At 42.9% G+C, this 15580-nt stretch overlaps 1 long non-coding RNA gene across 1 annotated transcript in view; it reads left to right on the top strand.

The window, feature by feature from the left end:
- LOC139082986 (uncharacterized) overlaps nucleotides 1-15580 on the top strand; it is a 113700-nt gene that overhangs the window by 51538 nt on the left and 46582 nt on the right. Inside the window, exon 2 of the long non-coding RNA XR_011539413.1 lies at nucleotides 9032-9105. This is a non-coding gene — a long non-coding RNA (uncharacterized lncRNA). The remainder of the gene's footprint in view (nucleotides 1-9031; nucleotides 9106-15580) is intronic.

The following is a 15580-nucleotide window of genomic DNA, read 5'->3' as shown; positions in this document are numbered from 1 at the left end:
GGACCTATTTAGTGGGCTGAAGATCCCACTGTGAACCATCTAGGTCCTCAGTTTTCCCTTTTGGCTGCTCATTTTAACAAAACAAATCTTGAGCAAAAGAAGAAAATATTTCAGACTGGACCCTGCCACTTTCAACCTGTGTAACTTTGGCCAAGTCATAGTGATGCAGGGTCGGTGAGCCGAGGAGTTGAAAGAAAGATTTCTTAGACTCTCAAGATCTGGCAGTAGTGCTCTTTTATTTAGAGAATAGTGTGGAATAGCATGGGGACAGGACCCATGGGCAGTCAGAGCTTCTGCTGCCGCCGCTTCTGCTGCCCCGCTGGCATGGGGACAGGGCCCATGGGCATGCAGAGCCCAGCTGCTGCTGCCCCCGCTGGCATGGGGACAGGGCCCACGGGCAGGCAGAACTGGTGCGTGGGGACAGGACCCATGGGCAGTCAGAGCTCCTGCTGCTGCCCTGAATTGAGGGTTAGGGCTAATTTTATAAGGCATGGGTACGTGACTTATTTTTACTGGAGAAAAGAAAAGATGATGTAAAAAGTCATTAAACGATTTCAGTGCAGATGGGGTCTGGTTATTGTGCGCTCATATAACTTTAGATATGAATCTGGCCATATAGATCGGCATGTAGGTGAGGATGCCCTGGGCTTTTCTCCCTGGGGCGGTCCTAATTCATACCATAAAAAAAGTCCACTGGGTCGTATAGTTTGGCATGTAGGCCAGGTCCCCTTGGGCTTCTCTAGCTGGGGCAGCCTTAATCCACATCAATAGAACATCTCTGAGCCTCAGTTTCCTCATCTGAAAAATGGGGTAATACCTGCTTTGATTTCCACAGGGGGATGCTGTGAGTCTCATGACGAGAAATATGTTTTTAAAAATTCTTTAAAAAACATCTTTAAAAAAAGTTGCCTGGCTTATTAGTACTACCACCAGGAGGGGATGGAAAAAATAAAAGGAGATAGAATCAAAAAATCTACTGGGTAGCTCACCTTAATGAGAGAAGATTAAAATTTCTGTCTCCAATGAGATGTTGGAATTATCAGCAGCTTTCTTTTGCCCTTTCAAATTCCTTTTTTTGTAAAGCAAAAAGAGAAGGTAAGTTTCTACACCGAGGGAAGAATGAAATCTTTGTGTGAAGTTATATAGGATCAGCCAGAGAGGGAGAATTGATTTGCAAAGCTAGGCCACGCTATCCTCGGGCTGGCTTCCTCCACTCTAAATAGATCTCACCACCTCTAAAAATTCATTTTATTCTGTAGAAGATGTAAATTAATCTTTATTTGCTCACTCGCTGTTGAACGGTTATATGTTCCCATCCTGTAATTTTATGATGAGGTCTGTCTGGTCAGGTTGGCAGGCAGGACTCGCTCTGGGTCCTTCAGCGTGCCCCACCTGTCATCCTGAGCTTAGCTCTGCCTGCATTTGGAGCAGAACTGAAGGATGACCTGGCCAAGTAACGTGGAGACTGAGCCTTCACACCCTGCAGGAGGGCAATTCTTAGGCAAAGAGCCCCAGGGACCTTGAGAGTCTGCCAAGCAAAGAGAGGAGTCCACAGCTCCCCAGCCATGACACAGAGGTGATGTGACTGGTCTCTCCGACCACAAACTCTGGCAAAATTCTGCTGATTCATCCTCACACAGCAGAATTCTTACTGGGGGCTGGGGACACCCTAGACTATGTGACACAGAGGGAGCTTTGTGGCCAAATGCAGGCTTTGTTTAGGGCCCCACCTCCCACTTTGCACAATGCGGGGAGCCAGAAGCCATTAAGCTCTGAGATCAGATAAGGGATTGAGGGGTGAATCCACTGGTCTTGTTACATTTTGCTGTGTTAATTCCCATTGAGAACCATGTTTCATCAAATACGCTGTTACTTCCTTCTAGGAGAAAGAGATTCCTGTGGGCTGACTATAAATTTAGTTTGGGGCTTCCTACCAGGTTCCAGGGAAAAAATAACACCCAACTGTTCAAGGGAAAACATGGATATCCGCCTCCCCAAGCTAGTTCATTCTCTGGATTTCTACCGTCAGAAGTTGCTTCGTTGGAGAACTTCAGCCCGGAGAGGAAGGTGCCTCTCACTACACAACGTGACACATGTGCCAACATTGTGTAGTTTGTTTCTTGGTTTTATTTTTCTCCAGGAAAAAACTTCTATTAGAGATGTGTGGAGGGAAGGAGGAGCTGAAGATTCCCAACAACTTCAAGCGTAGCTCAGCCCCAACGAATTGGTGGTTTTCAACCTTTCTCACAACTACCCATCCTTCAGGACTCAGCTTCCCTCTCACCTTCTGCATGTAGGCTAGGGGACCCGCCTTTAGCTCTCCTGTCAGGTGCTTCTCCTCTCCTGGACCATGAGTCTAGAAGATTCCATATTGTTCTGATGTTAATCTTCCCCACATTGATTTGTAGATTACAATCCCAATCAAAATCCCACCAGGCTTTTTTATAGATATTGACAAACTGATTCTAAAATGCATATGGAGAGCTGGTAGTTCTAGCGGAACAGTCTTGAAAAAGAAGTACAAAATTGGAAGGCTCATACTACCTGGTTTCAAGACTTACTATAAAGCTACAGTGGTGAAGAGAGGGTGGCACTAGCCTAAGGATAGACCTGTAGTCCAACAGAGCAGGATAGAGAGCTCAGAAATAGACTTCACATATATAGCCAATCGATGTTGACAAATGCGACGAGATAATTCAAAGAGGAGGAGTCATCTTTTCAACAAATTGTGCTGGAACAGTTGGACATCCACGTGTAAAGAAATAAATAAAATGGCACTCTAAGGAAAAATTAACTCAAGTTGGATCATAGACCTAAACGTAACCTAAAGCTATGCAACTTCTAGAAGAGAAAATAGGGTAATATTTTTATTATTTTGTGTTACGCAAAAATTTCTTAAAGAGGACACAAAAAGCAGAAACCGTGAAATTAAAAAATTGCTGAATTCAACTTTATAAAAATTAAAATATTCTATTTGAAAGCCGCTGTATTAGTCAGGGTTCTCCAGAGAAACAGAACCAATAGGATACACATATATACCAGGGATGCTGATGGTATAAACGACCATCAGGGACCGAAGGCCTGAGTACCAGGAGCACCAAGGGCAGAGATGATCAATGCCCTGGCTCAGCCATTGGCAGGAAGAAAAAGGGGAGAATTTCTCCTTTGGCTGCCTTTTCTCCTATTCAGGCCCTCAGTGGACTGGATGATGCCCACCCACTTTGGGGAGGGCATATATTTTACTGACTCCACCAACTCAAATGCTAATCTCATCTGGAAACACCCTCACAGACACACTCAGAAATAATGTTTAACCTGAGCACCTCTTGGCCAGTCAAGTTAACCATCTGGCCACTGTTAAGAAAATGAAAAGACAAGTCATAATAGGAGTGAAAATGTTTGTAGAGCATACATCTGATAAAGGACTTGTGTCCAGAATACATAACTCTCAAAAAGAAAACAAAGAATCCCATTAAAAATTGGGGAAAGTGTTTGAACAGACAGTTCACCAAAAGACATGTATACACAGTAAGTAAACACATGAAAATGTTCATTATCGGTCATCAGGGAACTGCAAATTAAAACCACAATGAGAAACAACAGTACACCCATTAGAAGGGGGGGGACCCAGGATGCCAGATGTTGGTGAGGATGGAGAGCATCTGGGACTCTCCTGAGTTGTGGTTGGAAATGCAAAAGGGCACAGCTTTGGAAAACAGATTGGCAGTTTCTTACAAAGTTAAATACGTACTTACCATAAGACCCAGCAAACTCACTCCTAGATATTTGTCTGAGGTAAATAAAAACGTGTTCCAACGAAAGCCTGTTGATGAATGTTTATAGCAGTTTTGTTCATAATCGCAAACAACTGGAAACAACCCAAATGAAACTCAAGTGGTGAATGGATAAACAAGCTTGTAGAACACGGGTCTACAGTAAAAGGAGTGAGCTACTGACACATGCAACAAAAGGAATTTCAAATGCATTGTGGTTATGTGAATAATGCCAGACTCAGAAGTCTACTTACTTTATGGCATTCTGATATAGACAAAAAAAAAAAAAAACAAAAACAGATCAGTGGTTGCCAGAGTCTAGTAGCAGGGAGGGGTTAACTGCAAGGAGACACGAGGGAATTGGGGCGGGGGAACATGATGATGGAAATGTTTTATATCTTGATTGTGGTGATGGTTATACAACCAGATGTATTTGTCAAAACTCAGAACTTATACACCAAAATGTTGGATTTTACTGTACGTAAATTGTCTCAATAAATTTTTAAAAAAGAATTTAGAAAGGATCTTTCTAGTATTATGAGGCCCTCTAAGACTTAATGAGCACAAACTGAACCCTTAATTAACTTTCAAAATCCCTTTGAACTCATTAGAGGTGTCCATTTGCTAACGATTACTTTGTTGATACTCATTTCACTTTGGTCTGCAAGGAGAAAACACAAAACATATTCTGCCCCTCTCCCTCTTTCTCTCTCTTTCTTTTCCTCTCGTTTTTTTTCCTCTCTCTCTCTAGTAAAAGTATACCTTCATATGTTGCTGGCAATAGGTCTGGAGATGGATTTATGTCACCATTGACAAACATACTCTTTGTGAACTCGATTCTATGGAGCTGCAAGGCCACATTGCACTGGAAACACTACTATGGGTTTTAATTCTCAAATATCTGTTTCTAGAGTTTCCATAATTCACATGGAAGCTTCCAGATCTTTCCAAGTTTGCTGTCAAAGGCTGCTCTATTTCCTCTGGCAAACCTGTGCCTGGGCATTCACAATCTTGCCTGTAGAAAATACGGAAATTGGAGGCAGCCCTGGGCATCGAGGATATGGCTGAGCAACTGCCATCCCGCAGCTGGGAAAACATTAACCAAGGGCTTGCAAAACAACTTGGCCATGTCCTCTAACAGCTTCAGTAATTTGTACCACATTTCCAGACGTCATTTGAATACTTCCAAGTCTTCTTTCTAAACTTTTACCTCGTCTTTTGTTTATACAAATAAAATAGAATTGGAGTGTCAGACATGAAATGAATAGCATTTTAACCGGAAAATGCAAATAGTGAAGCTGGAACCAGGGAGCCGGTGAAAGTCCAGAGGTCATTCTACCAGGAAAAAGGGAGGTAATTTAACAATTGGGAACAATGTGCACCTGTGAATATAGAGAATGTGCCACTCCTCAGACAACAGACGAGAAAGGGCTCCGTCTTCCTTTCTTCACTTTAATCTGGGCAACAGGCTGTAGAAAGAACTCAGGTTGAAGTTAGGCAAACTGAGATGCTCAGCTATACAGATTAACCAGCAGCATTCTGACTTTGGGAAAATGCCTTGACTCTCTGAGCCTCTATTTCTTTGTCTGCTAAGTGGGGATAATAATACCTATTTTGCAAGGTTGTGTTAAATTTGGAAATAATGCAAAGAAGACAAATGAGTAACCCCCTTCCAATAAGCAAAGTAAAAGAATATACAGTTCATGGAAAGAAAAACATAAATGCAGTTATATGTGTTTCATAATGATTCTCAGTAAGAGAAAAGCATATTAAAACTACAGTGAGGTATGTTTTTTACTCATCATATCAACAAAGATTGTTTGATACACCATGTTGACAAGCTCGTGAAGAATAGGCACTCTCCTACACTGATGGGAAGAATGTAAATGGCGCATCACCTTTGGAGACCAAGTTGGCCATATCAATAAAAATTAAAATCTTTATATACTTTGAACCAGAAATTCCACTTCTAGAAGGTTATACTATAAGTACTAGTATATGTAGAAAAGGAAGAATTTATTGCAGTATTGTTTAAAGTATGAAAATATTAGAAACATCATCAATGTCCCTCACTAATTAATATATATTGTTTGTAAGACCAAAATATCAGAAACATAAATGACCATCAATAATTAATATATGTAATATATATTATCTCTATAATACTATGCAGCCATTAACATAATGACATGTACAGAAGGATCTCTAATATATATATGCATAAACATATGTGATGAATATACATGTATTTGTTTGTATAGATGACCTCTGGAAGAATATACTAGAAGCTGTTAATATCAGCTATCTGTTGGGAAGAAAATTGATTTCTGGAGAATAGCTTGGTAGGAATATTGCAAACCCTTTTCTTCCTTTTAACATTTTATTTATTTTTACTTTTTACCTTTTCATTTTGAAAAATTTTCAGAATTAGAAAAAAGTTGCAAAAGATATCAAAGAATTCTTCTACCTTTCCAAATGTTACACCTTATATAACCACTGTATAGGAAATTAATCTTAATACTCTTAATTATTTACAGACTTCTTTGGATTTCACCAGTTTTCCTACTAATGTCCTTTTTATGTTCCAGGATCAAGTTATCATGTTGTCTTGAATCCTCCAATCTCAGATGCTTCCTCAGTTTTCTTTGTCTGTCATGACCTTGATGACCATGACCAGTTATTGTGTGGAATGTACTCACTTTGAGCTTGTCTCATGTTTCCTCCTAATGAAATTTAGGTAATGCATTTTTGGCAAGAATATCACAGAAGCACTGTTGTGCTCTTCTCAGTGCATCACATCAGGAGGCACGTGATGCCACTATGCCTCGTTAATGGTGATCTGATCTTTGATCCCATGGTTAACTGAGATTTCTCCCCTGTGAAGTTATTCTTTTCCGCTATTTTGTGGGGACATACTTTGAAATTATGCAAATATCTTTTCTCAACATATTTACTCCAGTAACTTTAGCATCTCTTTTGATTCTTGTTTGCAACAATTAATAACTGTGGTTTTTTTCCAATTCGTAGTTTCTGTTTTCATCATTCCTTCTACGCTTACGAATTGGAGTTCTGCTGTGAGGAGGAGCTTTCCCTTCCCCACTTTAATTGCTTATTTACTTATTTAGTGAGTGTGGACTCATGGACATTTGTTTTATTCTTGTATTATAATCTGCTAGTGTTGACATTTATTTTGTTGCTTAGCTATCCCAGATTTAACCATCAGGAGCCCCTTAAATTTGGCCAGTGTGTCCTTTTGATGTCTCTATCATATTTTGAGCATTTCCTCACTTTCTGGCATCACAAGATGTTCCAGGCTCATCTTGTACTTTCCCTGTCCAGCCCTTGAATCAGCCATTTCTCCAAGGATTCTTGGTTCTTTTTATAAGAGAATGGTGTTTAGAAACCAACATTTGGTCATTGAATGTGCTCATGGGTACCAGAGCATCATTCCTTCCAGTCTCTTGTAGCAGACAGAGCTAAGAATATTGATACTCACACATACATCTGTATCTATTTCTATATCCATCTATCTGCAAATATTTATATTTGTGATATATATATTTGAGTTTATATTGATCATGAGTTCATACTATCTGTAATTCCAATCCCACAATGTAGTTTATTCTATTCGTCCTTCTATTCTTATCTGAAATCTCTGTCTACTACAGTGAGAAATTTGGCTTTCATTATTATACTATTTTACTTATTTGTTTAATCCTAAAATACTCAAAATAGCTTCAGAATTGCTAACCTATACCTCTGTGAAAAGCAAAATTACAAACTAGAGTGTGTAATATTTGTGTACAGTTCTATTTTACTGTAGCCTTACAAAATATAGCCAAAATACTGTTTTCTAGAGTTACTTACTTGTTTTCTTCCCCACCTCCTTCATTTTTTACTTTTTTACTTTTCGTTCTGAAAAAATTTCAAATTAAGGAAAATTTACCAAAAAAATCAAAGAATTTTTGTATCTTCCTTTTCCAATATTAACACCGCATGTTAATCACAGTATGGGAGATTATGTTGCACTATTCATTTGTAACACAGTTAGGTTCACTTATTGCTATTCATATTTTATTTTGGGTTTCCCTTACAATATTTTATTTTCATTTTGATTTTAGTCATTTACTGATTTCTTTTTAGCATGCGAAACATTGTTATGATTCTGAAATTCAGAACTTTCCAGAAAGGGATAGTCAGAGATATAGAACCCCTTCATCCCTTACATTGTGTTTCAATTTCATCTTTTTAGGTACTTTGTTCCCATCTATCCTGTCTAGGTAACCAATCTGAGTTTCAGATTTATCCTTCCTCTATTTATTTCTGCATACACGAGTGAACGCATGTGTATTTTCTCATTTCTCCTTCTTCCTGACATGAAAAGCAGCATATTAGTCTAGACACTCTTTTGCACTTTCTGTTTCTACTTAACAGCATATCCTTGAACTCTCTCCAGTTCATCGAGATCTTCCTCATTTATTTATACAGCTCCGTAGGACTCCATTGAGTGGCTGTATCTTACCATATTCCACTGCTGTGCTATGGATAGGCATTTAGGTTGTTTTTGGTATTTTGTAATTAAAAATAATGCTGAGACACATAAACTTGTGCAAATGTATTTTTCTGTTCTTGGGGCTGTATCTTCAGGGTAAATTTCTAGAAATAGGATATCTGGGTGAAACACAAGTGCGTATGTAGTTTTTTTCAATCTTGCCAAATCCCCTTCCGTACCAGTTGTACCGACGTATGAGAATACTTGTTTCCCAACAGTCTCACCAATAGATTTTGTTGTCAAGATTTTCAAATTTTCATCAATTTGGTAGGTGAGAAATGGTATACCATTTTTAAAACATACCATAGGATTTTGTTACATTTCTCTAATAATGAGAGTTTGAACATCTTTTAATATGTTTAAAGGAATATTGACATATGTTTTCTGAATTATTTGTTCTTATCTTTTGCTCATTTTTCTATCAAGTTTTCAGTCTTGTGTTCCTCAATGTCTAAGAGGTTTTTTAAATATTAGAACTATTAACCTTTTGCCTATGATATGGGTTACAAATTCTTCCTTTTGAATTTAATGCTACATGCATATAATACTTACTGTAGAAATTTTATAAAGTACACAGGAACATGTTTTGTAGGAACTGAAAAGAAAAGAAGAAATGTGACAAGTTGCAGATTGGCAGTGGTTTTACTCCAGTCCTTAGTGAGCGTCTCTCTCCATCCTCATGATTTCAATTTGCCTGTTCTCTTAGGAACCCTCTGAGTGAAGCAGCAGTCGTGCGCCAACTAGGAGGCTGGGTGAAAGGCCAAGTCGAAGCTACTAGAGGTAAGCCCTGACTCTCCCTCTCTCCTCTCCTCTTCTGGTACACGTGCCTGTGCAGTGTCACAGTTCCAGGAAATAAATGAGAGTTACATTCACAACTTATTTTCCCTCCTCGTGGCCTCCCCTCCTGCCTTGCAGGAAGGTGCTCCCAGAGGCCTGGCAGAGCTTCTCTTCTAAGTATAAATGCAGACACTAAAAATAAATGGTGGAGAAGGTGAGTCTCCTTCGTTCCTGAAGTGTCAGCACACCAGGGGTATAAACATCCCTCAGGCGCCGGGAAGGAGCAGGTGGCCATCCACTTCTAACTGGGCTTTTGCAAACAAGGAGAGAAACCCTCTGAGGGCTGCTGAAGAGCTGGAATACCTTGATTTTTTTCCTAAGTTGTGCTGAAGGCAGGATAGCAGGGAAATAGTTCCTCCATATTTCTAATATTTTTGTGGCGAGTTTGTAAGCAGGCGTAGTCCACAGGAAAGGAACCGAGGCTTGGTGAGCAAGCAAACCAGGGCTGAGGGAATGCAGTGATGAATCGCTGAACCATCAGACGGTGAACGTTTGAACAGTGCAGAGTGCGTAGAACCACGAGCGGACTAGGAGACACGTGTGCCTGGCATGGGGTCTGTCCCATTGTATGCAATTAACATATATTTGAATAGATGAATAAAAAGCTGTCCTGTACTACCTTGTACCGTTATTAAGGATCTCAAGGCTGGTGTTAAACGCTGTGGGAGTTAGATGAGAAACGCAAGGCAGAGAATGAAGTGCGACAAGACTCCTCAACAGGTGCTCTGACGCAGGCAGAACTACAAGTGCCGCCACTGGGGGAGACTCAGGATGGGACTTGCCGATACCGAACCATGCAAAATACAGCAGGTGACAGCAGCAGCAGGTAATCCAAGGCACACCTGGAATGCAAGAGCCCACACCTGCAAACAGAGTCAGGCCCTGCCAGCACCTGCTCCAACTGCCCAACCCGGCAGAAAGCACACTTCCCACGGGCAATAGCAGACACTTGAGAACCGGAGTCATATAACCAGTTACCAGGCAGAGGCGATATTATCTCGCCATAGAAAGAATGTGGCAGAATACTGACGTGACCTCAATATTACTGCAAGAAATGCTTTCCCCAGCCACTCCCAGGCTCCCACTCTCCCAAACACATAAATCCTCTATAACCAACCACAGACGTCCTCTGACCAGATCATGTTCTCACACTCTTCCATGCCTCTGTTTATGCTGTTCACTTGGCCGGCACTCCCATTTATTTATTCATTCACTTGTTCATCATGAAAAAAATTTATCAATTTGCTCCCCGATTATAATTGATTTTTGATTGCCAATTTATTCATTGCCAGTTATGTCCCAGGCACTGTGCTAGGTGCCTGGGGTATCGTGAACAGAACACATGTGGTCCCTGCCCTCACAGGAGAGACAAGAAACAAATAGAAATAAATGTTTACTTATACATTGTGATAATTGCTGAGAAAATGACTATGCTAGGAGAGAAAATGCCAGACGGCGCTGACTGCAGAGCGTGTGGTTAGGAGAGGCCACCCGGCTACCTACCCTGGAAAGCATTTCCTCATCAGCCCACACGCCCACGCCCACTCAATCAGGTGGAAGGAGCATGGTGCTTTGGAGGATGAGTGTTCAGAGGCTCAAGGTTCAGGAGCAAGGGGAGCGTGCAGGGATGTGATGAGAGATGAGGCTGAAGCTGCAGGACCAGCGGGGACAAGATCATAAGGAGCCCTCCGTGTCAGACTAACGCATTTGAACTTGCCCAGGGGAAGGACAAGTCACAGAAGGATTTTAAGCAGTGGGAGGATGCGATCCCATCAATGCTCTAAGGCTTTCATACATGCAGTCAAGTATCCGGAAACATGTAGGCCAGAAGAATACCTCTGGCCACGGTGTGGGACAGTGGAAGACAAAGTGGGGTTGGACACATGGGGGAGCAAGGAACTTGGTTTGGAAATGATCGTAGCGGTCAGTCTTGGGAGAGATGGTAATGACCATGGCGGTACAGCAGGGGTGGAGGAGGTGATGGAGTTCCAAAGGGGAACCGACATGCTGGGGACCATTTGTTTGGATGTAAAAGATGAGGGAGGAGATGCTCCAGATGAATCCCAGGTTTCTACCTCAGGTGACCGGGTGGACGGTTGTGCCGCTTGGTGAAGAGAAGAAAGAGGTTCCTGGAGAAAGTAAAGCAGAACTCGAAGAAGAGTAGAAACGTGGTGGGAGAGACGTCTGCTTAGAGTGTTTTATTTTTCTCTATTTACTTTGGCGACGTGGGATCCTTTTGCCTTATTTTTCACATGAAAAGGGGTGTAATAGCACAGCAGGGGGGAAGAGGAAGATTCTCAGAGTCAGCAGACCCTGGGGAGAAGCGCCGTGGATCGTCAGTATCAGGCATCCACATTCATCCATCAAGCCTTCCTTGGGAATTAGGAGTTGACACCTGGGAATTGTTTGGGTAGGAGTAGAATGGCAGATGTCAACCTCTACTCCACCAAAATGAGTTCTCCCTGCTGTAAGTCTCTCCCTTTCCTCCCCAACCCTGGCCAAATAAAGCTGCTCCTAATTTTCTTTAGTTTAACGCTGGAATCGGGTACAAGAGAATATCTTCCTCAAACTCTCCAGTTTAACAAGCTGTTGTGACAGCCGTTGATCTCCACTCGCCATGCTGTAGAAGTAGAGAAATTAATTATTTTTAAAATGTGCATGTCTGCCTACGTAGACCCAGTCATTTGTTCATTCATTATTTATTCATTCATCAAACAGCTATCAAATGCCACCTAAGACTGGACCACCCTTACCTGTTCTCAGGTAGATCCTCACCCCTTCCTGAAGAGGAGGCACATAAGGGTGACAGCAAGATGGGCCAATACAAAGCCAGAAAAAGTAAAGGGCAGACGGAGGAGAGGCGAGGCGGGGCCTGTAGTCTTTCCCCTGAGTGCAGCCAGGCCGAAGATGGAAGGTTAAGACGGCCTCGGGTGGGCTCAGCTCCCTCCCATGTTCACGTTGGCCTCGTGCTCTGACACCAACGGCTCTGCACACGTGCAGGGGGCGGTGCTAGAGGCCTACCTATTTCCAGATACTTGACCCAGCTGCCTTAGGGAAGCCTTAGATGGTGGCAAACGTGAAGCCAAGGTCGGAGGAGCCAAGGAGCCCGTGGCCTTGTTCCCCAGTCCTTCACGTACTCAGTAACAAGGAGATGACTGCCAAGAATGGGGAGGAGGGACCCGCTGGTTCACATTCTTTCACTGACCCCTTTCAGGCTTTGGGTGTGTGGCACTGTGCTGAGCTACGGGCAGTGTCAAAGAGGCTCCACCATCTCAAATTGATTGCTGAATCCTTATTCCAGGAAGTTATACAATTTCCAAGCAGCGTATAGGAAATTAAGCTTAAAAAAATCATCACAGGTTGATATTCTGGGGAAATCCCAACTACCAGGGTGATCAACTGACACAGGTCAGCGCCAGCCTCTGAGTCAAAGCACGCTCCACTTGTCCGCTGCTCAGGGGGCCTGTAATTTCCTGAGAGCTGGGAGGGAGCGAAGGGCCCCACGCAGCCTCAGAGAGGTTTAGCGCTGTAATTTCCCATGTTTTTCCTACACCCAGCTATTGATACTTGTACCAAAGTGATGGGCTATGTATGCTTAACCTCTTCCTCGGCCCTCCCCACCCCACCACGATTGAATGAGTGAGAGAGTTTAGAACTTGGATCAAGATTCGCTTTCCAAAATCTTTCATTTTTTTTTTTTTTATTTACCTTCTATTTTTCCCCCTTCCATTCCATCCCTCCCTTCTATTCACTAATTTGTTCAATTATTCATTACCTCGTATCTGGGGTCTGAGCTTAAGCTAGCTCTCACTCCCCATTACCCATTAGGATTTAGATCTCAGTCTGGGAAAGCATGGATGATTGTGGCGTAGGCCTCCCGTATGTCTATGTACCTGAGGGACAGAGCCTCCTGGGAAAGACTCAACCCACAGGAAGAGAGAGTGGGGGACACCTGCAAAGTTCAATTGCAACAGATCAGGATTAGGGTGGGGTTTTGGGGTGATCCTGGTGGGATTTTGGAAAGAGCATCGTGCCTGTTACTCAGATGATTTCCGGGCTAGCAGCAGGGACTTGTGCCTGGGTCCTAAGGTGAGGGTGCTGGAAGATAAAGGCAAGTAAAAACCAAAATAGCTCTTCACTCAAACATGCGAGGATATGGGAAACCCCCAGCAGCACAGCAGCAGTCTAGAGCCAGGCGGATGTCAGCATCCTTGTCCCTGGGCAGGCGCAGGTTTGGCAGGGACAGTGGTGGACACCAGCATGGAGGCGATGCCTCAAAGGCCACTTCTGGTGTCAGCAGCAATGGAGATCTCAGCCCAGCAAGCACAAGGAAGTGAGGAAGGAAGTGGCAGGTGCCCCATGGAGCCACAGGGCCATCGTGCTCAATATCTCTAAGATAATGGCTGAAGAAGCCCAGACTTTGGGGGCTGAACTTGATGTGAGGATGTACGTTTGGAGCCTCGCAGAGCGCATTTGGGTCAATCCAGAGAACACTGTTTTGTGTCGCTTCTTAATTAAGATGCTGTTTCACTCCAGGCAACTGAGTTTGGGGGACGTGAATTATTACACATTCCTTAAATCCAACTTAGTTCCAAAAAAGGATTTGCAGGAGCTTTACGTGAAAGCCTCAGATATAAAAGGGCCATTTTTTTTTTTTTAAAGAACCATAGTCAAGGAATAAAGAGTGGAAGGAAGAGAAGAAAAGAGGTGTCCCACTAGAAAACGTAGTTAGGCTAGTGTTCTTGCTTGACTTGAAATCACTGTCTCTTTAGGGCTTAATTCCTGAGAATGTGAACTCTTTGCCTAATCAGATCCACATAGAGATGAAACAGATCTCCAGGCGGAGATCCCTTTGTCCCCCAGAATGTATGACTGTGCCCGAACACGAATCTTGGATAGTTCTTGACGGTTAGAGAGCTACCTGGAGTCACTGAGCTTTGTTTGAATAGATTGTTGGAAAATCCTGATTATGACGTCTCTGCCCCAATGTCACAAACAACAGATGCAGCAGACTGAATGCCAGGCAGGGGGGTCACACAAATGGCCGAGGGAGCTGGAAATGCCCCTGTATTGGTGACCATCCTTCCCATCTCCTTCCATCCTCACAATGATGCAGGTCCAGATAGCTCCACAATTACCCATCGTAAGAAACCACCAGGAGAGAGGGCGGTGGCCTGTCCAAGGCCACACTGAGGCACAGGGCCAGTGTTTGAACATGGTCTCCAATTCTCAACCCTAGCTGTGTAGGCCCTCCCTGGCCATAGGTCTGGAAGAATAACTCACCCTGATTTTTTTATAAGCATTCCAGAAGATTCTGATGCTCATCCACGTTTGGGAGCCTTACTCCCCTAAACCATCTGTCTCAGCCTGCAGGCTCAGTGGGTCCATCACCTCAGGTGAAGCGGGGTTCATAAATATAGGAATCTAGTTGCTGAATTTGATTGGAGGATGAGAAGAAGACAACTTGGTCCCCGAACAAGGAGCATGATGGCAAATCAACGCAGGTGTCAAAGAAATAGCCGCTCTTTTTACTTAATCCCTTTAGATGTTTTTATTGGCCCAAAGTAAAATCATCCCTACAGACAGCACCAAGGGAGAGACTGGTCCTGGATGGATCCCACATGGCTCCCACCGACAGCTGCATCAGAATTCGAATGTCCAGAGTGGGCGGAGCAGAACGGCCCAAACCTGTCTGGGAGGGACACACACACACACTATCCTGTCCTCCTCTTGGCATGGAAAGGCCTAGAAAAACGCCAAGTGACCTGCAATCCCCTTTGGTCCTTTAGAAATTCGAGACTGCTGTAATTAGACATCTCCAAGAATTTCCAATGTCCCTAGAGTATAATAGGAAGTTAGAGCTGGAAGGTCCCCACCGTGACAGAACAGAGGGCGATGATGGGAGCACTAGACAACAGAGCGTTGAGGGCGGGGCAGTGGTAAAGCTTTGAGGGCAGGAATTAGCTCGTGTGTTTATGAGGCTACAAGGAGAGACCTGCTGGGGAACAGAGAAGAAACAACATTTACATTTACTAAATACCTAATTTGCGCCGAATTCTGTGCTTTCGTATATACCATATCTCATTTCATCCTCCAATAGCTCCATCGATAGGGAGTCTGGTTCTATTGTACAGGTAAGGAAACTGAGGCTTAGACAGGGCAGGTAATATATCCAAAGTGACCCAGACAGTACAAGAGAACCAGGACTTGAAGTCCAGGTCTTTAAGGACACAAAGTCCCTGCCACCCTATTGTGTGCATATGCATGCATTTCTATATGGATTTTAGCAAATGCACCATCTAGCAAGTTCTAGGCTCTGTTCTAAGTGCTTGACAAATATTAAGTCACTTAATACTCATAACGACCCTAGGAAATAAGTGTCAGTTTTATTCCTAGTTCCCAGCTGAAGACATTGAAG

This window comes from Equus przewalskii, chromosome 4 (assembly GCF_037783145.1).
Source record: "Equus przewalskii isolate Varuska chromosome 4, EquPr2, whole genome shotgun sequence".
Taxonomy (NCBI): Eukaryota; Metazoa; Chordata; class Mammalia; order Perissodactyla; family Equidae; genus Equus; species Equus przewalskii.
The sequence above is the reverse complement of the archived record's forward strand: the minus strand, read 5'-3'. Positions and strand labels throughout refer to the sequence as shown.